Below are 20949 nucleotides of genomic sequence, written 5' to 3' on the forward strand. Positions count from 1 at the left end.
CGGATGGATGGTTGGAACCATGGATGAATGAGTGGGTGCAGGGAGGAGGGGTGTCAGGGGAGGCGGCGCGTGAGGGAGTACCCCTTTCTCCCCCCCCCCCCCCCCCCCCCGCTCCCCGGAGCTGGAGGCTGGTCTTGGAAGCCTCCCTCCTCGCCCCGGGTGGGCTAGCTCCCCAACCTCCTCCCACCCACCCCCACTCCCCGCCCCCCAGCCATTTAGCCGAGGGCAGGGGAGGAGGACGCGGCGGCCCTTTCTCCCGGGCTGGGCCCGAGTCCCCGCGCGGCGGCGTAGCCTCCCGCGCCGGGTCCCGCTGGCCAGTGCGCAGCGCGGCGCCCCCGCCCCCGTCGCCTCCTCCCCGCCCTCCCCCCCCCCCCGCCTGCTGCCTTCCCCCCTCCTCCCCTCCCTCCCCGCTCCGCGCTTGCACGCACGGCCGCCGCCGCCGCCGCCGCCGCCGCCGCCGCCGCCGCCGCCGCGAGGGGAGAGGCGGCCGCACAGCCTAGTCCCCCGCGCCCTGCTCGCCGCCGTCACTCGCGCAAGCACGGCCGCCGGCCCTCGCCCCGCCGAGCGCACCCACCCGGGCACACGCACCCCGGTCGCCGGGCGCACCTCGCGCACGCCCCCCGCGGCTCCGCCGGGCGCCCGAGCTGGGCAGATGCGCCGCCGCGCGCCCCCCCGCCCCGGGCCCGCCACCGCGCTCCGCCGCGCGCCGGGGGCTCCTCTCCCGAGCCCCGCTGGGCGCCCTCCGGCTCCGGTTCCCGCCCGCTCCTTGAATAACCCCTGAGGCTCCAGCCGTCGCCGCAAAGTTTCCCGAGGAGACCCGCCTCCCCGGCCGCTGCGCAGGTAAGGAAGGATGCGTGGGGCGGGGGCCGGGGTCCGCGCGTGCGGGACGGGGCGCCGGGGCCAGCGGGGCGGGGGCCGGGAGTGCGCGGAGGCGCTGCGGGCTCGGGCCACCCCGCTTTGCCCGGGCGCCGCGGGGGCCGCGCAGCCTTTGGGATTTGGCGTGGGGGGGGGGGGTGGCCCCCGAGTCGATAGCCGAGCGCCGGCGGCGCTTGGCCCCGGCCGCGGGGAGGAGCGGGGTGCGCGGGCCGGCGGCTCCACTCTCCCGAGCAGAGGCTGGAAAGGGCGGGGGCTTGATCCGAGCCCCCGCCCGAGCCCTCGCTGCGCCCCCAGGGAGGCGGCCCGGCTCGCGGGGTGGGGGGTGGGGGGTGCCGGGCTGGGCTGGCCGGTTCTGGCCCTGGCCCGGCACCCAGGAACCGGAGGGCTTGGGGCGCGCGGAGAGAGGCAGCCGGCCGGCCCGGGCGCCTCGCTCCCGTTCCCACCAGCCGCGTGAGTCACGGTTGGAGCGAGGTTTTATTTTTAAAACGACTTCAAGGGGGGCATAGGCAGCCTCCAACTTCCCTCCCTATGCACGCTGTGGACTGTCAGCCCTGTGTGGGGCCAGGGGCCTGGGCGGTGCACCTGGCCGATGGAACGGTGGGGGCACCCGGGCTAGAGGCAGGGGCCGGGGCGGGGGCAGAGGGGTGCCCCCCAACCGAGCAGGTTGTCGGGCACGGCCCCTCCTCTCCGGGGCTGGAGGCCCAGGGGCAGAAGGTGGGAAACGTTATTGCCCAGCTGCAGGGAACGGGGCGGATCAGAGCTGTCCTAGGTGGAGAAAGTTGTGAAGCTGGGACATCAGGGGGCTGCCCCAGGCTTCCCAAGCCCGTGGGCTGTAGGGCTCTCTAGGGTGTGTGGTTTTAAGAGAATACAGCCCAGCTGAGGTATGCCAGGCCCCTGCGGTGGTGGTCGGAGCCAGAGCCCTGATGTGAATGAATAAAGCTGAGGCTGGGGGCAGAGGGTGGGGGTGGCCCGGTCCTTCCTCCCCTGCCCTGCCCCACCCTGGCCCCTGCATCCTCAGCCCCTCCTGTCTCCCACTCCAGTGGCTTAGGAATTGGGGAGAGGGCTGCCTGTGTGGGGGCACAGAGCCCCCACAGGATGCAGGTTGCCACCGGCAGAGGGATGTGGGTTGGGGCATGCTTCTCTCTGCCCAGCAGCCGTGGAGAAGGTGGCCACACTCAGGGGCTCCAGGCTCAGGTTTCTGGAGTGAAAGCCAACTACATCTCTCCCTGCCAGCTCCGGGAGGAGAGGCGCAAACATCACCTGTCAGCTGGTGCCGACTCCGTGGGCGACCGTTCAGGGCTTCCTCGGAGGTTTAAAATGGAAACGGCCTGAGCTGCCAGGGCCAGTGCCCGGGAGGGGACGCTGCCCAGCTGGGCGGGCAGTGAAGCGGCCCTGGTAGTTTTGAGGGGCAGGAGGAGCCAAGGGGCTGTCGCATCCCGGCTGAAGGGCCAGCCGTGGGCAGGCTTGAGAGTAGGGGAGGCGTGTGTGTCTGGGCGAGATACCTGTGCGCCCCCTGGCCCCCTGATCTCGCGGAAACACACAGACTGGACACTTCCGTAGGAAGCCTCCCCAGCATGAGTTCCAGCCAGGCACACCCCGGAGCCTGCTGCCTCCCACGGTGACTTCCTCTAGAGGGACGCACGGTCTGTGCGTCCTTGCTTTACTACCCACTGGTCGAAAGTCTCTCCACCTCTGTGAGACTCAGTTTCTCTTGTTGGTGAAATGGGGTCAACTGTCCGCCTCCTCCTGAGGCTGAGCCTGGGAGGAACGAGACTGCATTATAAAATGAGGTGAGATGGACAGATGTCCCGCTCCTGGGCTCAGGGGTCTCTGAGGACTGACGGCACCTGCAGAGGCCTTGGAGGGACTGGGGGTCAGATTCCCACCCCACCCCCCCTCCAGTGGGCTGTTGGTGGACTGCAGCCTGACCCTGACCTCGTTAGCAGCAACGGTACCCCTCCCTGGGTCCCCCTCATGCCTCCTCTGAGGCCTCCTATCTAAAGCCCCCTGGGAGGTCCACCTAGTTTGCTCCTAAGGAGGTGGTGGGGGAGGGGTTCTGCCACCCCATTGCGTCACCTACTGGCTGGGTCCTAGGGGGAGCCAGACCCAGCTCCGTGTAGGACTGGGGCCTGGTGGCTGAGCCTGTGTCGCCCACTGGGTGCCCCCAGGCCTGCAGCCTCTGGGGACCCTGCTCCTAGCCTGCATACCGTGGCTGGTCCCACTTTATGAGAATGGGGGCGGGCACCCTGAGTACGGGAGAGCAGGGTGGGGGCAATGCACAGAAGATGGGCGGGTTGTATCTGTACTCGCTTCCAGGTTGGCTGAGAGATGGACGTGAGCTCCAGGAGGACCTGAAACAGGCTGTCGAGGGACAGAGAGGCAGGCCTGGAACCAGCTGACTGTCCACAGAGGCCTCGCACAGTGGCAGTTGCCGAGAGGCAGCCGCCCTAGTGCAGGGGACGATGAGGCCCTTGGGGGTTGCCTGGGCACAGCCCCCTCCGCCCCCGTCAGCTGGGACAGAGGCATCGGGCAGAGGCAGGGAGGGCGGGAGTCCGGTGCGGGGCAGGGCATGTTGGCAGGCCCTGGGCCGGGGAAAAGAGGCAGATGGCTCAGGAGTGGTGGTCGGCAAGTGAATGCCCTAACCTGCAGGGCGGACAGCCCCGCTGTGTGTCCTCTGGGGGCCGGGGACCTGTTGGCAGCCACCTCCCTGTCCCTGGAGTCAGGGCTGAGACCGTGTCCTGATCTCAGAGACAGGACCCGTCTGAGGCTGTGCGGTAGGGCTGGCTGGGCCAGCCCGTTTGCTCAAGGGTCTCAGGGACTTGTGGTTCCCGGGAGTGTCTTCTGCGCCTGGCCTGTTGGCCTAGACTGGATCTTGTCGGGCCTCAGTATTCCCTCATCTGTAAGGTGGGATGTTAACAGTAGCCATCTTGGGAGCACTGCTAAGAGGTGAGCAGACGAGGCTCGTAGCACAGAGTTTCTGCCTAGCAGTGTGGGCCCCTGTGGTCTCTACCCTTGGTTCGCGAAGGGCTTCTTTTGGCCTTGGGGTAACAGGAAAAGACTGACTGGGCCCCCACCCGCCAGCCACCAAAGCCCACTTCCGGTGGGATCTCACCCACTTGCCGGCTAGGGGTGCCGGCCTAGGGGTGCTAGGGCTTGCCTGACGCCGAGTGGCAGTGATTATGTCCGGGAGGAACAGGGGTGAGGCTGAGGGCCTCGTGGGATGAGGCGTGTGGACCAGGAGTGGGGTAAGGGGGTGGGTGTGGCTGGAGGTCCCCAGCACTTGCAGTGGGGGGGTGGGGGGTGGGTGCTGACCATTAGGGGAGGCTGCCCGGTCTGTGGAAAGGCGGGGCTGGTTAAGGCCTGAGGCCTGCTCGCACCTTTTTTTTTCAACGTGTTTTGTGTTTTTTTTTTTTTACTTTTGGGACAGAGAGAGACAGAGCATGAAACGGGGGAGGGGCAGAGAGAGGGAGACACAGAATCCGAAACAGGCTCCAGGCTCCGAGCCATCGGCCCAGAGCCTGACGCGGGGCTCGAACTCACGGACCGTGAGATCGTGACCTGGCTGAAGTCGGACGCTTAACCGACTGCGCCACCCAGGCGCCCCCTGCTCGCAACTTTGATGCACAGCGCCCTTCCCCAGACCCTGGGCTGTTCTCCCCGAGACAAAGTTCAGGCCTGCTCTGGCTTCTGCCTTGGGGCCGTCACCCTGAGAAGGCCAGGGTGGTGGGGAGCAGGCGGGATGGCCGGAGGAGACGGGGGTGGGGGGAGGTGTGGGGGGGAAGGAAAGTGTGACCCCAGGGTGCCCCTGCCATGCTCTGCCTGCCCCCACCGGCCAGTCTGGCATTCTCTAGCAGCAGCTGGAGCAGAGAAAGTTCCACAGAGAGGGGCTGCGTCTGTGCAGGCCTGTGTTTGCCTGCGAGGCGGGTGGATGCCTGTTTACCGCCGCCCGCGGGCCCCCAGAGCCCAGCTGCTCCCTGGGGTCAGCGGCTCTGCAGATGATGTCAGCATTTGGGGGCCTCGATTCGCCTGTGGAAGTTGTTTGCTAGATTCGCCACAGCCCTGGGTTTTGAGCTCCCACCGTGGGCTTCCCTGCGCTGCCTTCCGCCCCAGGGAGCTGGGGCCGGTGACTGTGGGGACGGGAGGGGGGGTGAGGGGTGGGACACAGGCATTGCTGGGGCGGGTGGGGGCAAGGAGCCGGCACCCCTGTCTCCCTGGCTCTTCTGTCTTTCCCCCTCTCCTTCCTTCCTTTCCTTTTCATTTGTTCATTCATTCATTCACTCATTCGTTCGTTTAGGTGTTGAGCACCAGTTATGGGCCAAGCACAGTGCTGGGCTCTGGGAAAAAAAGAAGGAAACAAGGAGTCTTGCTCTCAGGGAGCGTACAGTTGGGAGTGGGGGGGGGGGCACCGGGGGCATGCATCGTCCACGGGCATCTGGGCAGGGGTCTGCCTGCCTGGGTCTCCGCTGGCCTGTCCATCTCAGCGCTCCTGAGCCTGCCTTAAGGCCCATCTACCAGTCCTTCTGGGTGAACCCCCACAAGGGTGTGCTTCCGGGACCCGGGGCTCAGCACCCCTGTTCCTGAGAGCCGTGTATTCCGCCCCCCCCCCCCCCCCACGGGCAGGCTGATCCGGCCTCCCATGGCCTGGGGAGGGAGAATATTTGGGTTTGCTTGTGATGGGACGGTGGCCCCTGTTGTAGACTCAGGGCTTCTAAGTGATGAAGGGGGTTCTTTAGAAATCCTAGCCTGGCTCTGAATGTGCCCCAGCACAGGGATGGGGCGCTGGGCAGAGCAGGGGCAGGCTGGGGAGAGAAGGGAGTGGAGGCGCCAGGCCCCGGCTGTGAGGGGCTCGGCTAACCACTAGGGGACACTGCCTCCCAGGCAGAGCGCAGGACCCAGGCATCCGGCAGCGGGGAGGGGTGGGGGTGGGGGGCGCCCAGGTGCCGCAAGGCTGTGCTTGCCTTGCCCAGCCTTGCCGGGGACTGGCTGGCAGGGAGGCAGCGGCCGGACTGTTTGGGGGATGGCTTTGTACTTAATAAAAACTGGGATTAAAACTGGGGTCGCTGAGGCACTCGCCCTGGCTGTCCCTGCCTGCATTGCTCTGGAGAAGCAGCTCTGTGGCAGTATTTTTTTTTTTTTCACTCCCCTTTCCCTCCTTCTGCCTGAATTAATCGTTGGCACCAGATTACAACAGATTTAGCAAACTGTAAAAAAAAAAAAAAAAAAAAAAAAGAGCGAGCGTGCTAGCTAGGAAGAGAGAAGAGAAAGGGGGACTGGCTTCGGAGAGGAGCCGGCATTTATCTACAGAAGCAAATTGCTCGTCTCACCCGTTCCCCCATCGCCCCTCCACTCCCCACCCCTGGCGAAGACTGGGAAATGCTGCCCGGGAAAATGTCCTCAAAAATGCCGCTGGGCGCTGGCTCCCGGATGGGCTTTTCCTGGGGGCGGGCTGCCAAGGGCTGCCTGGTGGAGGTGCGGCCAGCAGAGGGGAGAGCTGAGTTTTCAGGCGGCTCTGGGGGACACCGTGGGCCACCTGGGGGGCGGCCATGGGGGAGACACCTGGCTGGCTGGTCCCGAGTGGTGGCAGGGCTGGGGGGGCGGGGGTCGGAGGCCCGGCGTGCAGCACGGAGGGTCGAGGGTTGGGGTTGTGTCCTTCTGTCTCGTTCACTGGTGCGTCCCAGCGCCCGGTATGGGGCGCATAGGGGGCGCTAAGTGTAGTGTGGGGTGAATGAACAGGTGAATGGTGAACCAGGACTGAGTGACCCCCTCAGGAGCTGGCATGGTGGCAGCAGAGGGCCCGGCCTGCCAGCTGGGCCTCCGGGGGAAGAAATCCACCGGACTGAGCTGCCCTCAAGGAACAGGTGCCCTCCTGGGTCCTGGACCAAATGCCCACCGAGGCTCCCCACAGACCCTGCCCAGCAGCTGTCTGCTGGCTTTCCTGGGATGACCTTGATTTGAACACACTCCTCTGTGGTCAGACCTTCAGACCTGAGGGGCCTGGTTCTGGCTCAGGGCAGGTGCCTGCTGGCGGGCCAGTCCAGTCCCAGGATCCTGGGAGTCTGCCTTGGGCCCGAGGAGGCCCGTCCCAGTTAACGTACAGGGTGGGATTCGGTCTGCCACGGGGCTCCTGGACTGGGCCGCCCCTGCCCTGAGTGGGGGGGACTGGGGGATTTAGACTCAGTGGGGCACAGAGGGTCTCACTCACTCAGAGAAGCTGCCCAAGGCGGGCCAGGCCTGGAGCTGGCCGCAGATGAGCCCTCCACGGCCCCGGTCCCGCCAGGGCCACATGAGGACACAGAGAGAAATGTGCGCTGTGCTCACACCTCTCGATGACGCGAGATTTCGCACGCACTCGCATCCTTGCACGCACAGGCCCACACTAACCCTAACCCGCCTTCCCTTAACCGGCAGGAGCCGGGCCGTGAGGCACAAGAACCCCGCATCCCACCCCACCTCCATGACACGGCCGCTAACTAAGAGAGTGGCTCCCATACCCCACCCGGGCCCCTTCCTCTGCAGGCCCCTGCCCCTCCTGGCCTCCAGACAAGGCTGTCGCCGGTGTGTTTTCCCCAGGGCCCTCTCTGGGGAGGGCATGGGTGCAAAGGGGAGCGATAGCCCCCTCCCCAGCTCTGCTCTGACTGAGGAGACGTGGAGGGTGTCGGCTCTTCAGCCTAACCCCTGATCCCGGGGAGGGGGGGGAGCGGAGCAGTCCGGTGGGCATTCAGCAGGGCCACTTGCTTGGAGCCAGCGGCCCAGTGCGGGGGCTGGGCCAGTGCTCAGCACTGGCCAGAGGATACAGAGGGGGCTCCTTGGAGGACCGAAGGGGTCTCAGGAGCCCTTCTGTCCTCACAGAGGCTGCACCCCCCCTCCCCCCATAGAGTGCCCATCTGTCCAGGGAGACAGACCACACATTCTCCCCTACCCTCCCAGTCACGATAGGGCTGTCTGGGCCTCAGTTTCTCCACTACTGATGGCCAAGGGGCTGGGCCACAAGGCTCCGAAGGGCCCAGCAACACCATGGCTCTGGGACTCTGAGCCCTGAGACCCCCACCCCCCGCCCTGATCCTGCTCCCTCCACCGGGCTTGGGCTACCGAGGGGACTGGGCAGTGCCAGGCCCCAGCTTCCAGGGGCTTCTGCCCCACAAGCTCTGCCTGGCTTGTCTTCTTCCCACTGTGAGAGTAGGGACACTGAGGCACAGAGTGGAGACATGCCTTGTCCAAGGCCAGGAGGAAGTCAGGATCCACCACGAGGCAGCTGTGCTGTGTGGAATCCAGGTACTGGGCTCTGGAGTCTGGTGGTCCTGGGTTTGAATCCCACCTCGGTTACTTATCAGCTGGGTGCCCCTGGACACCTCACTTTGCTTTTCTGTGCCTCAGTCTCCACGCCAGTGAAATGGAAGGATGGAGGGCACTTCGGGGTCAGTGTGGAGACTAAACATGACAGATGGAAGGACTTTGCAGGAGTCAGGACTTCCTGTACTTTGGCAAATAGGACAGGCTCCCCCAGGTGCAGGGCGAGGATGCTGCCCCTGCCCCCGGGGGCTCCGAGGAGCTCAGGGCCTGGGACGGATTGCACACGCCAGCCTCCCTCGCTCGGGGGCGCCCGGCCCTGTCTGGCAGGAAGGCTCTCAGGGCATTTGCTCAGCTCCTGACTGGCCCCTCACTGGGGACAGATGTCTCAGATGTCACCTTCCCGACAAAGGTCGGGGCTCAAATGTCACCTTCTGCCCAGGATGGGTCCTCTAGGAGGGGGTCAGGCAGGATGCCCTTGGGTATTTACTGGGCACCTCCTGCGTGCCAGGCCTCAGGGTGGAAGCCAGGCTTGGGACCAGTGTGGCTCAACGCCTCCCGTGAGGGCAGCAGAGAGACCATGACGGCTGCCGTTATTGAGCGCTTATGGTCTACACTACGTGTCACGGAGCCATGCTAAGGACTCTCCTCCCTGTGCAGGGTCTCCGGTCTTCACCACTGCTGTTTTCCGGAAGGAAAACCAGGCGCAGACAGATAAAGCGACCGGACCAAGGTCGCACAGCGAGGACACGGCGTCTTACCCTGTTAGGCCCCCAACACATGACCCTGGGGCAGATGGCGGCCATTGTACTAGCAGTAGATGACAGATTGCGCTTGCTACGTGCCGTTGGTGTTAACCGGATTAATCCCCGCCACAAAACCTCTGAGGTAGGCTCCAGCATTATCCCGATTTTCTTCCCTAGGAAACGGAGACGCAGGTGAAGTGACTTGGCCAAGGTCACACGGAGGAAGGGCAGCCATTGAGGCAGATGTGGCCCGGCTCCATCCGGGCCCTGACACATGCTCTCACAGACGGGAAACTGAGGCGCAGAGACGGGGCAGGGAACCCCGCGGTCTCCGGGGCCTGAGTTTTGTCTCTGTCGTGCTGCTCCCTGGACCCAGCCCCTCCCGGAGCTGGGGACCTGCACAGCTCCAGTCCCCTCTGGCCGCAGAGCCTAGGCCTCCTGGAGCCCCCCCCCCACCCCGCCCCCCCGCGCTCAGCCTGCGTTCCCAGGGGCCCCACTGTGTGCAGACACCTGCCGGCCTTGCCGACACGTGACGTCATTCAGCACGCGTGGGGTAGGAGGAGTCAGGGAAGGGCTCACAGCAGAGGTGCCATTTGAGCCCGGAGGGAGGCAGGCCGGGGGGGCTTCCTGGAGGGGTCCGCCTCAGGGGGGCGGGGCCACGGGCCTGGGGGAGCAGTCTGGGCGGCGGGCACGGGCTTCGTCCCTCCGCCGCCCAGCGCTCCTCTCCGGGCCCAGACGCCCGGCCCGTGACGTCAGCGGGTGGCCCAGCTGGGCCTCGAAGCCTCCGGTGCCCCCGGGAGGAGCCGGGCCTGTGCGGGGGGCCCAGGAGGGCGCGGGCGGCCCGCGGTCACCGAGCAATCTCCATTAGGGCCCGCGAGCGAGTGGCTGCAGCTCCTGGAATCCTATTAAAAGCTTTTTCATTGTTCCCCGCGATATGCTCCGCTCCGCCGGGACCTGGGCATGTTGATAATTTATTTGTGGAAGGGAAAGGGGGCGAAGAGCACAGGAGAGAGGAGGAAATGTCATTATTTACTCAGCCGGCTTTCGGCAGCATGGGCCCTTCCGCGGGGCAGCGAGAGCGGGGGGTGTGCTGTCCCTCCCCAGTTCAGGAGGTGGGGGCGGCGTGCAAGGCTCTGTGAGAGCGCCGCGGGGGGCGGGGGGAGGCCGTGTCCTCTGGGGGCTGGTGGAGCTTTGGAGCATCTGAGACCCTAGACCCAGACCTGCAGCGGCGGGGGTACCCCCAGATTCTGCTGTGGACTTGGGGGGAAGGGTGCGGCTGAGGCCTCTTGCTGCCCTGACTTTGGCAGGAGTAGGGGGCAGTGGCAACCTTGCTGGGTCCTGAGGGTGCAGAGTCGAGAGAGAGAGAGAGAGAGAGAGAGAGAGAGAGAGAGAGAGAGAGAGAGAGATGGCTCCTGGAGTCTACAGGCTGGGAGGGGGAGCCAGTTGCCAGAAAGGGGTGACTGGGAGGCCCCACATGGCCAGAGTGGGCCAGCTCTGAGGCTACACAAGTCCCTGTACCCCTGGACACCATAACAGGAAGTGGCCTTGGCCAGCAACAACACTGGCTTCCGTCTACCGAGTGCTTGCTTTGTGCTGAGTGCTTCATGGACAGAGTCCCAATCCTTACAGCATCTCTGTGCGGCGGGGCCGTTATCATTTCCTTTTTCCACATGAGGAAACTGAGGCACAGAGGGCCCCGGTCACAGAGCTTCTACGTAGCAGGGCTAGGATTTGAACCCTAGCCTCTCTCAGCAACGTTACTGCTTCCACTGGGGGCTCCACGGAGACCTGGCTTCCCCCTCCGTTCCCAGTTCCCCTCGTCCAAGGTGAGGAAGGCCAGAGAGAGAACAGGGGTCCCCCTCCCTGCAGACACCCTCACACCGTTGCTGTTCTTGTGTGGGGAAGGCCACCCTCACTTCCCACATTGGGTGAATGCTGCCTCCCTCATGAAGCCCTCCCTGACTGACCTGAGGAACCAGCCCTTCCTGCCTCCCGTCCCCCCCAGCCTCCTGTAGGACCCTGTAAGGAACTGCATTTTACACATCTGCCCCACCTCCACCCCCATCATTCCTCCTCCTTCCCCTGCCCAGACCCCTGCGAGGTGCCGCTTCTGGGATTCATTAATTCATTCAACCAAGGTTTCCTGAGCCGGAGGCGCGTTGATAAATGGCTTTCTCTTTACAGCCACCCTGTAAATGGGCATTAGCCCATTTTATAAAGGAGAAACCCAAGACTCAGGGAGGTTCAGTCACCAGGCCACGGTTACCCCACGAGTCCGAGGCCGAGCTGGGGATCAAGCAGGTCCCAGGTAGGAGCAGTGATGGGGCAGTGATCCGGCTGGCACTCCCTGAGCCCTCGCCGCCTGCCTGGCACTGAGTAGAGCATTAAACACGGGTCTTATCTGATTCTCACAGATGCCAGGGACTGGGGGGTAGGGGTGTGGGATGTGCTCGGAGGTTCCGTTTTACAGATGAGGAAACGGAGGCCAAGAGAGGGAGGGAAGCAGGGAGGCAGAGCCCCAGCCCGGCAGAGCAGTGACTTTCTGAGAGCTGTGGGTGGACACAGGGGCTCTTCCATGCACTAGGCCTGGAACTGTCACTTCAGAGCAGGGATGTGGGCAAAAGCCCTGCCCCCTGAGGCCCCACCTGCCAGGGATCGTCCGGTGAGAGGCTGGGGAGGCAGTGTGCCCAGCAGCAGTGGGGGGTGCAGGCCCTGCCCCCACAGCAGCTGCCTGCCTGGCCCGGTGGCCTCGCAGACAGACAGGGCTTATGAGAGCCAGGCCTTCAAGGAGAGCTGGGCTCCCGCCGGCAGCTGCTCAAAGGCCTCATTGTGGCAGGAGGGCCCTTCACGGGCAGCTGCCCCCGCTGCGGGCACAGACAGAGCCCAGCCTTTGTGCCAGCGCACTGCCCCTGCCCTGACCCGGGGTCGGCGGGACAGAGGCTCTTGTCTGCAGGAGGCTGGGGACCTCCCTGGGGAGGGGCTTGCCCTGGACCCTACGGCGGTCTAGGATGGGTGCGGTCTGTGTTGCCAAGATCCACGAACCCCTCCCAGGTCCCAGCTCCTTCCGTGGAGGGGGCAGGGCCCTGGCCTGAGTCGGGCTTGGGGAGGGGGGCGTGGAAGCTGGAGGGTTCGTAATAAACACAATAATAGTGGGGCGCCCGGGTGGCTCAGTCGGTTAAGCGTCCGACTCCGGCTCGGGTCATGATCTCGCGGTCTGTGAGTTCAAGCCCCACGTCGGGCTCTGTGCTGACAGCTCGGAGCCCGGAGCCTGCTTCGGATTCTGTCTCTCTCTCTCTCTCTCTCTCTCTCTCTCTGCCCCTCCCCCACTCACGCTCTGTCTCTCTCCCTCTCTCAAAAATAAGTAAACGTTAAAAAAAAAAAAAAAACCTTAAACATGATAATAGCCACAAGGGCTGCTGTCGCTGGTGGAACTTACGCGGGCGCCGATAGGCATCTGCACATATTATCTCACTGATGCCCCGACGCAGCCCTGCAAGTTGGGGACAGTTATTTACCCCATTGTACAGATGAGGAAACTGAGGCTCTGTGAGGTTAAGACATAAGGGGACGGGGTCCCACTCCAGAGCCTGTTTGTTCGTAAGCTCCCGGTACCTCCTCCTTCCCTGCCGGGTACCTAAATAACCAGGACTGGTCTTTACCTGGTCTCTACCCTTCGGGGCAGGTGGACTGCTTGGCCGCACTTGGGGGTGAGGCACGAGGTCCCACGGTGGGAGACAAGGGAGGAGGTGATGGAGCCCCAGGAAGAGAGGCTGAGCCTCCCCTTCCGACAGTCACTCCTGGAAGGAGCCTCAGAGACCACGGTGTTGCACCCCCACCGTCCAGTCGGGGAATCTGAGGCACACAGAGGGGAAACGGAACTGGCCCGAGTCCCACGGCCGAGGGGACTGCGCGTGGGCCTGCCAGCTGCGCTGGTCACTAGGAAACCACCTACTGGTCTGGGATGGGGACGGGGATAACCCAAACTGAGCACCTGTTGTATGATAGGCCTGGTACTAAGCATTTATCTGCATGAATAACTAATGCCTGCAAGGACCTCTCAAAGGGTTCCCATTGTTGTCCCTGTGGGTACAAACGAGGAAAGTGAGGCATGCATCCCTGAGGTCAGACTCCTTGAGCAGTCTAGGTCTTGTAGCTCAGTTGCTTTGACCAGCCCTCCCCTCCCCCACAGGCCCTTGACCCCTGGTACAGACATCCTTACCGCTCAGGGTCAGAGGTGCTTGCTGAGGGAGGGACGGGGGTTTGGGCTGGGGCCAGACAGCTCAGTGACCTTCTGCAGGGCAGGCGCAAACCAGCGACATCCTGCTGCTGGGCCTGGATCCTGAGCGGGATCCATTTCTCCATCTGCAAAATGGGTGCCCATCCCTGTGCAGCCCCTTCCTAGGAGACGCACGGATGAAGTCCTGTCTGTAGATCCCCTTACTGCTGGGGCCCGGCCCCACACCCCCAGCTCTGCCCTTGAAAGGATCTGTCCCAGACCCAGACCCCACAGCCCCCGGGGAGGAGGTCAAGCCTCCCTCAGAGCCCGGTGGCCCCGGGGATCGCTCCTGGCCAGCCCAGGCCTGGATGCCGGATTAGAAATAATTAATGCTATTAATATTCATAACAAGCGGCCTGGTGAAATGATGAGGGTGATCATCTGTTTCTCCCTTGGGCCCTCTCCCGCGGACAGGAAATCAGGCCCTCCCTCGGGCCCTTGTGCCGCAGTGCCTCCTGTCCAGGGCACAGGTGACCCCTGCAGGGAAGCCAGGTGCCAGGCTCCCAGCCACTCCTCAACCTTGACAGTTCCCTCCCTGGACCCTCACACCAGCCCGGGGCATGGAGCAGGGTGGGGGGAGGGGGGCTGCTGGTTGCCTCATTTCGGCAGGATGGACGGAGACCTGGAGGTTTCCAGCAGCTCTCCGAGGAGCCCCAAGGGCTCGAGAGTCCAGCATCGTCCCGACTTGCCCTTCTGGAAATGGGCCTCTGCCCCAGGGCAGCCGGGCAAGGCGAGCCACGCTGCCTGCCTGCTGCCAAGGGGCTTTGTGGGGGGTGGTGTACGCTGTCCCTCGGGCAGAGCCTTGTGCGGCCCTCAGTAGGACCCTGTGAAGGGCCTGACCGCCAGGACTCTGGTCCCGGCTCTATTTTTCTGGATCATGCGGACCCAAGCATGCCTGCACCGCGCCCACCCTGCTCCGGCTCCCAGGGGTTACCTGGCAAGCACAGCCCCCCTCACCGGGCTGCCTGGCGGAGTGAGAGCCACACTGGTCAGCATCTCCTGGCCAATGACATTTTCTGAGCACATTCCTTCCCGGGCCGCGCTGCGCTGGCTTCTAGGTGGTTGGACCCCCACCCCGCACCTGAGGATTCTACTGGGGAAAGATGGGCAGGTTTCCGTGGCCCAGGGGAAGCTTGGATGGGGCCGAGGGCAGGGTGGTGGCTCGGTGTGCAGACGGCCTGTTGGCTCTGGGGTCCGAGGGGGAAGCGAAGGGCCCTGAGTGCCGAGGCCACTACCCTTAGGCCCGTTGCCTGAGCCAGGCCTCCCATACTCCCTGCCTTGCTCTTGTCCAACCTCTAGGGCCTTCTTGTTGTAGGCGGCCTTGTCTGTCCCCTCTGTCCTCGTCCTAAGTTCTCTTCACCCAGCCTTGCCTGGGGGTGGGACGGCGTGATGCCCCCCACCCCATCATGAGCTCTGGGGGTTTGGTCTGTGCCCACCCAGCTGCGGGGAGTTGACTCCGTGGATGCCATGTTCCAGGAGCCCTAGGTTCTAGTCCCCCTGGCCACTCACCTGGCCGCTTCTGTAGACCTCAGTCTCCTCATCTGTGACATGGGGCCCGGGGTGCCCGAGAACAGGATGACGGGGGCAGAAGTTGGTCCCCCGTGAATGCGCAGTCAGAGGAGGGAAGGGGCCGGTCCCTCTGGGGGAAGCCGCTCTGGGCAGACACCAGCACTGACAGCCCTCGGGGCACCCGAGTGGATGAGGGGGCGGGTTCTTGGGTCTGCGAGCCTGGGAGGCGCTGGGGGGATGGGGTGTGCTTATAGGGGACTCTGGCGGCTTGGCCTGACACTGTAGGTGGTGACAGCCGTGTGGCAGCCCCTCCCTCCCCAGGGCCTGGTGCTGATTGAGTCTCATGATTGCAGGGCGGGGGTACCCTCGCCGGAACCTTGCTCCTGGCTCCCAGGCGGCGGCAGGGCCGTCGGTGAGCAGGCTAACAGCTGTTTGCGTGGAGACTAAATCTGTCCGGTCTGACAGCCGCCACCGGCGCAGTTTCAGTGTGGGAGAGGGCTGACAGCTGTGTGTCCACCAGGCCGGGCCGGCTGCGCTGCCCCGAGGCCTTACCCATCACACGGGCTGGGCTGGGGCTCGGGACCCTCAGGGGCTCCCTCCCACTCTCTAACGCTTTTATATCCTGAACCGTTTGGTGCCCACGGCACCTGGTCTCACCACCACCCCCACCCACCCCTGCCTGTCCCTAAAGGACACCAGGGCCTAACTGGGCTCCTTTGGATGCTGGAGAGACCACCCTCAACCCATTCTGAGGTCCTGTCTTTCCTCTCTTGGGGTTTTGAGAGGAGCCGTGAATGAACGTTCTGAGGCTACTTGGTCCCTGGGCCCTGTGTTACATTGGTTATGACTTTCCTGCTCAGTGAGAGGTCGTCCAGCTCAAAGGAGGGGGCTGCTCATGAGCGTGGCTGGTGGCCCGGGGAGTGTGTGGGGTGGAGGAGGGCAGGGTCCCCACAGCACAGCAAAAATCTTCCTTGACACAACAAGCCGCCTGGAGTGTCACTTCTAAACCAGGGATGCTCAAATGAATACTGTCTGGAAGAACACCTTTGTGAGCTGTGAGGCCTTGCAGAGAGGGGACGAGTTTCGGGAATTAGTTTCCTCTTGCCGTGGGGACGATTGGAAACCTGGACATGGGGACTTAGCCTCTTCGGAGGCTGGCAGTATGGGCGGGACCAGAGCGGCACACAAGCCTCCTCTTCTTATGTGCTGCCCTGGGCAGACATGGCTAATCGATCCCAGCACTCTCTCCTGCTAAGCCGGGGGCGGGCCTGCCTGGGAAGGGAAGCTGCTGGGCACCCCTAGCAGGCGTTTTGCAAATGAGGAACAGAGCTCAAAGAGGTCTTGCCACAGCCACTCAGCCTCTAGAGGTGGAGTGGGGATTTAAAGCCCTCTTCTCCTGATGCTAGTGCTTCGTGATCATGGAAGCTCGTGGTTCAGGGGCTCCTTGCCCACGTGGTGTTCTGCCACGGGGCCGGCAGTGCCCCCGCTGGAGCCCACCCAGCTCCCTGTGGGACAGGCGCAGCGTGGCCAGGCTCGGCCTCTTTACTATGCCATCCCTCCCTCCTGGCCTGTTAACCTTTATCTGCTGCAACCTGCCTGTGCTTGGTCTAATTATGGCTGCTTACATTCTGGGCTTTTAACTGCAGCCAAGCGGTGCATGTGAATGCAGGACTTCCGATTCCCCCCAGCGCGCAGAGCCTGACTGAGGCGGGTGTGGGCCCGGGGGAGGGTCAGCAGTCACCGGGACGGTGTAGGCTGGGGGCTGCCCCGAGCCAGGGGCTGGGCTCCCGGCCCTTGGATGGGCATGCTGGGGGCAGGCAGGGGGCTCCCCTCTTCGGCTCCAGGGCTGCCTCCGCATAGCCTCGTGCCTCGTTAGGAGGTAGTTCTGCTGGCTTCCAGGTTACCCTTTTAATTAAGCCAATTAATTAGTGCCTTTAATGAAGCAGATTAACCAGGCCGGGCTCTGCAAATGGGGCTGTTGCAGCCCATGGTTTCCTGCAGGTTGGGATTTAGAGGCGGCTGCCAGGCCAAGCCTACGGTCCTAGGGGGCCGAGGTGCTGGGTTGGGCTGGGCCAGGGTGTCTGTGTCCCCCATAAAAACAGGACCCCAGGGCTCCTTGGCTCTGCCCAGCCACCTGCTCCAGGGCAGATGGGGAAAGAGACTTGGAGATGGGAATCAGTCTGTTTGGGGCCCACCCGGAACTAGCAGCTGGGCTCAAATGCAAGGCCACGTCCTGGCCTTCCTGCCCGCTACCTCTGTGGCCTGGCGTCAGTTTCTTTACCAGGTGTTTCCTACATGCTAGGGCATCGTGCTGAATGCCATGTGGGGTGATGCCATTGACTCTAGTCTCCAGCCCAGTCCGGGAAGGGAGGCCCAGCCTGTGAGTGGCCTGGTCCCAGGCTTCTCCCACCGGGCAGGGAGAGAAGCTGGGTGCTAATCAGAGCCAGAGAGAAAGATTCAGCTCAGAGAGGACCCGCAGGAGGAGGCCAAGGGGGCCCTCAGGTCCCTGGAGACGTCTTTATGAGACGGGGACCCACTGGTATCCCTGAGAGGATGAGGCCTTAAACACACTTCTGCCCTAGGTGTGCCTGGCAGAGGCCGCAGGGGTGAGGAGGGCCTCCCCGGGACCAGAGGACAGATAACAGCCTGCTCCAGGATGGCTGGGCCTTTCAGAGAGAGTTGGCTCAGCCGTGATAGGAGAGAGGAAGGACTGCCTGACAGCGGGGAATATTAACAAGTTTCCAAAGGAAGGCAGAGGCCGGCTCCCCCCGGAGACTGAGTGCGCTAGGCAGCCGGCCTGATGGGGGTTCTTCCGAAACATGCTACCCTGTAAATCAAGGTGGCCTTCTCCAGCAGGTATCCACATGGTGGGTGCTGACTGTCCTGAGGGTGGCCTCGGGGCCCTCACCCCTTTCATCCCATCTTTGCCCAGAGTGGGTCCGGCTTCTCTACACACCAGGGCAGGCCGGGGAACCTTCCTGGGCCTCGGTTCCATCTTTTAAATGGGTGAGCGCTTCCTGGAGAGAGAGATGGCCTCAGGTCTCACTTCTCAGAGAAGACAGAAATCTCCCTCCATCTGGCCGCCTAACCTATGAACTTTCTCGCTCTGGGCCTCTGCCCCGCCCCCCCCAGCCCCCTCCTACCTTGATGAGTCTTATCTTTGTCACTCATCCTGTCTTTTTGATGTGCCTCAAGTGGTACTTTCCGGTCAGCTTTTAAGGACATTGTAGGATCTCTTATAAAAATCACCCCCCCTCCAACCTCCCTTTCTCCTCCAGCCACTACCTTCCTTCTTCCACTCCTCCCCTTCACCGTTGGATTTCTCCCATCTGTCATTTCCTTCCTATTCTGGGCTGCTAATTGCCTCCTCCAGGAAGCCTTCCCTGCTTCCCCAGCCTGCTCCAGAAGTCGACCCTCATCACCACCAACCCAGTGTGTCCCGAGAGTAGTCTCGGGCCTCAGTGGTCCTTGAATCCACCGTGCCCAGCACGGGGCCTGGCATGGAGCCCAGCCTGGACGAGACACTCCTCTGGGCCAGAACGGGCGAGGAGCCGCCGGCGGCTTTGCCACTGTTTTCCCTTGACAGGGACGCCGTAGGGTGGGTGGAAGACAGGAATGGGAACAACAAAGCCATCATCAAACTCAGAGACACTTCTTTAAATACCAGCTGGAAGGAGAGACCAGTTTCTGGGTGGGTGGAGCTGCCCTTCATTAGCAGGAACCACAGGAGACGGGCGCTTCACATAGGCCAGGGGGGGCAGGCACAGTGGAGCTGGGGTGGGAGCGGGCAGCTCAGGGTCTGCCTGTCCCCATCCTACATGGGGGAGGAGCTGGGGAGCATCTCACCTGTGTCCTTTCCCAGCACAGAGCACCATGTGACATTCCCTGCAATACGGCTTCTGCCCATTTTCTGTCCCCACCAGGCAGTGAGCTCTGTGGAGGCAGGAGCCTCGTCCCTCTTCTGTTCCCCAGGACCTGGCACGTTGGACAGGCAGTAAATATCTAGGGCTGTTGGGGTGAAGCGCCAGGTGTGTCCCCTGCTCCTCTGCACTGCCTCAGTTTCCCCTCTGTACAGAGGGCACTGGCGAGGCTCAGCCTCCCTCTGGATATAGTTCTTAGCACCAGGCCTGGCTCGTGACTGTGGATGTGCTCTTGTTTCTACGGACTGCTGGGGGCAGGCAGGGACAGAGGCCACACCAGCTCCCGCTGGCAGCCACATGGGCATGGCATTCAGGGAACTCACATGAGCGACAGTCTCTCCCAAGATACCTCATTAGTCCTCTGGGCCTCAGGCTTCCTATCCACAAAATGGGACCAGTTTGTCTTTGCTGGCAGGAGAGTGTATTAAGACAGGAAGAAGAGGAAAGGGACCGCAGGAGGTGACTCTGACCACATCCCCCGAAATGGGGCCAGGGCAGTTGGGACCAGAGCCTGCTTTACTGTCAGTCTTCTGGGCCATCCAGGCCTGGATGCCTTCCCAGAGGCACAGCCTCTCCCACCCTCCCAGTCCTCCCCCACCAGCTTCCCCGCTCCCACACCCCCCTCCCCAGGCTCTGCTTCCGTGCCAGAAGGAACAGGCCCTCCCTCCCGGTGGAAATTCACACCCACAGCCCAGCCAAGCTGTCTGCAGGGAGGAGGGGGTGAGGGAGGGGGAGCAGCTGCGGGAACAGGAGGCTCCACCAGCGAGTGGACAGACAGAGATGGAGCCCATCTGTAAGTGACAGTCGACAGACAGCCGGGGGGCCAGGTGGGCCAGCAGCCCCACCACAGCCTCGCCAGCCCTCGAGGCCTGGGGAGCTGGGGTAGCGAGCTCGGAGTCCGGGCCGTCTGTGGGTCACGAGCAGAAGCGACAGGTTGGGAGAGAAAGGCTCCCCAGGGGCTCTGCCCACCGACAGCGCTCACTGGGGATGGCTGAGAGCCCCCGAAGGGAGCCAGGCCCATCCTGGGGTCTCCATGAGGTGGGATAGGGCAGGGGGTGGGGGTCGGAGGCACTGGTGAGGACGCGTGAGCGGGAGAGCGGGGGAGGGGCAGAGAGAGGGAGACACAGAATTAGACGCAGGCTCCAGGCTCCCAGCCGTCAGCAGAGAGCCTGATGCAGGGCTCAAGCCCACAAACCATGAGATCATGAGCTGAGCTGCAGTTGGACACTTAACTGACTGAGCCACCCAGGCAGCCCCCCACCTCCCCTGGTTTATAGGGCTGGGAGAAGGCAGGAATGAGGTCTCTGGGGCAAGCTGGCTGGGGGCCGGATTTAGGGGAGGGGACTTCCCGGCGTCCCGGACCTGTGAACTGAGAGCAGGTGGGGTTCCTGTGTTCAAATCAGAGAAATGGCGGGACCCCCTCGTCTGCCCTGTTCATGTAAGCAGTGTCACCTGCCGGGGCGGAGCCAGAACCTCACAGGCAGTGAGCACTCAGTGCCAGCTTTGGGGACAGAAAGGAGCCAGAGAAACCCCAGTCCTGGCCCTTGGGAAGCTCCCGGTTAGTGAGGAAACCTGGCATGGAAGCGAGTCAGTGCTCTCCAGGGCCAAACAGGCCATCACAGCCCGTTTGCAGATGAAGAGAGGGGCGGAGGGGCTGACACATTCAGGCTGTTTGGCTGGACCTTAAGATCGGGGCCTTGACTCAGTGCATCCTCTCGGCCTGCTGGAAGGGGGTCTTCAAACAGGAAGGGGACTCTCACACGTGTCTGTGCCCCCATAGGGGGGTGCTGGGGGGTGGGTCACAACCCCTCCCAAGCACCCGCCGCTGTGGAGGGCCAGCTCAGGAGAGGGGACAGCGTGCGGGGGCCCCCCCTTGATGTGTCTACAGACCCGAGGGGACCTTCCCGGACAGGGGGCCTGACAAGACCAAAATGCTGGAGCCCTTGTGGAAGGAGGAGAGAGGAAGGGGGAGGAGACGATCGTTTACGGAGCCCACTGAATCCTCACGACCCATGAGCAGGCAGCCACACCTCCACTTTACAGACGGGGAAATGGAGGCAAGGATTTGAACTCAGGCGGGTCCAATCCCAAAGCCAGCTGTCCTTCCACTATGCCCCCCCTGGCCTGTGGCTCTGCCCGAGGCACCCCCATTTCTGGTCCGGAAGGGCAGGCCAGCCTCACCACCCTCAGCTCAGCCCTTCTGGGACAGCCAACCCCTCTCCGATCTGTGAGCCACAGCATGATCTGCTAATATCTGGCTGCGTTATGTACAATTACAAACCCATTATAGTCCTATTTTCCTAATCTATGACACCTTCTCACAGCCCCCAGTGGC

At 63.4% G+C, this 20949-nt stretch overlaps 1 long non-coding RNA gene across 1 annotated transcript in view; it reads left to right on the forward strand.

The window, feature by feature from the left end:
* Nucleotides 1-443: 443 nt before the first annotated feature.
* LOC131488068 (uncharacterized) overlaps nucleotides 444-20949 on the forward strand; it is a 63536-nt gene continuing 43030 nt past the window's right edge. The window contains exon 1 of the long non-coding RNA XR_009250069.1: nucleotides 444-840. This is a non-coding gene — a long non-coding RNA (uncharacterized LOC131488068). The remainder of the gene's footprint in view (nucleotides 841-20949) is intronic.

The sequence above is a fragment of the Neofelis nebulosa genome, chromosome 10, assembly GCF_028018385.1.
Source record: "Neofelis nebulosa isolate mNeoNeb1 chromosome 10, mNeoNeb1.pri, whole genome shotgun sequence".
Classification (NCBI taxonomy): Eukaryota; Metazoa; Chordata; class Mammalia; order Carnivora; family Felidae; genus Neofelis; species Neofelis nebulosa.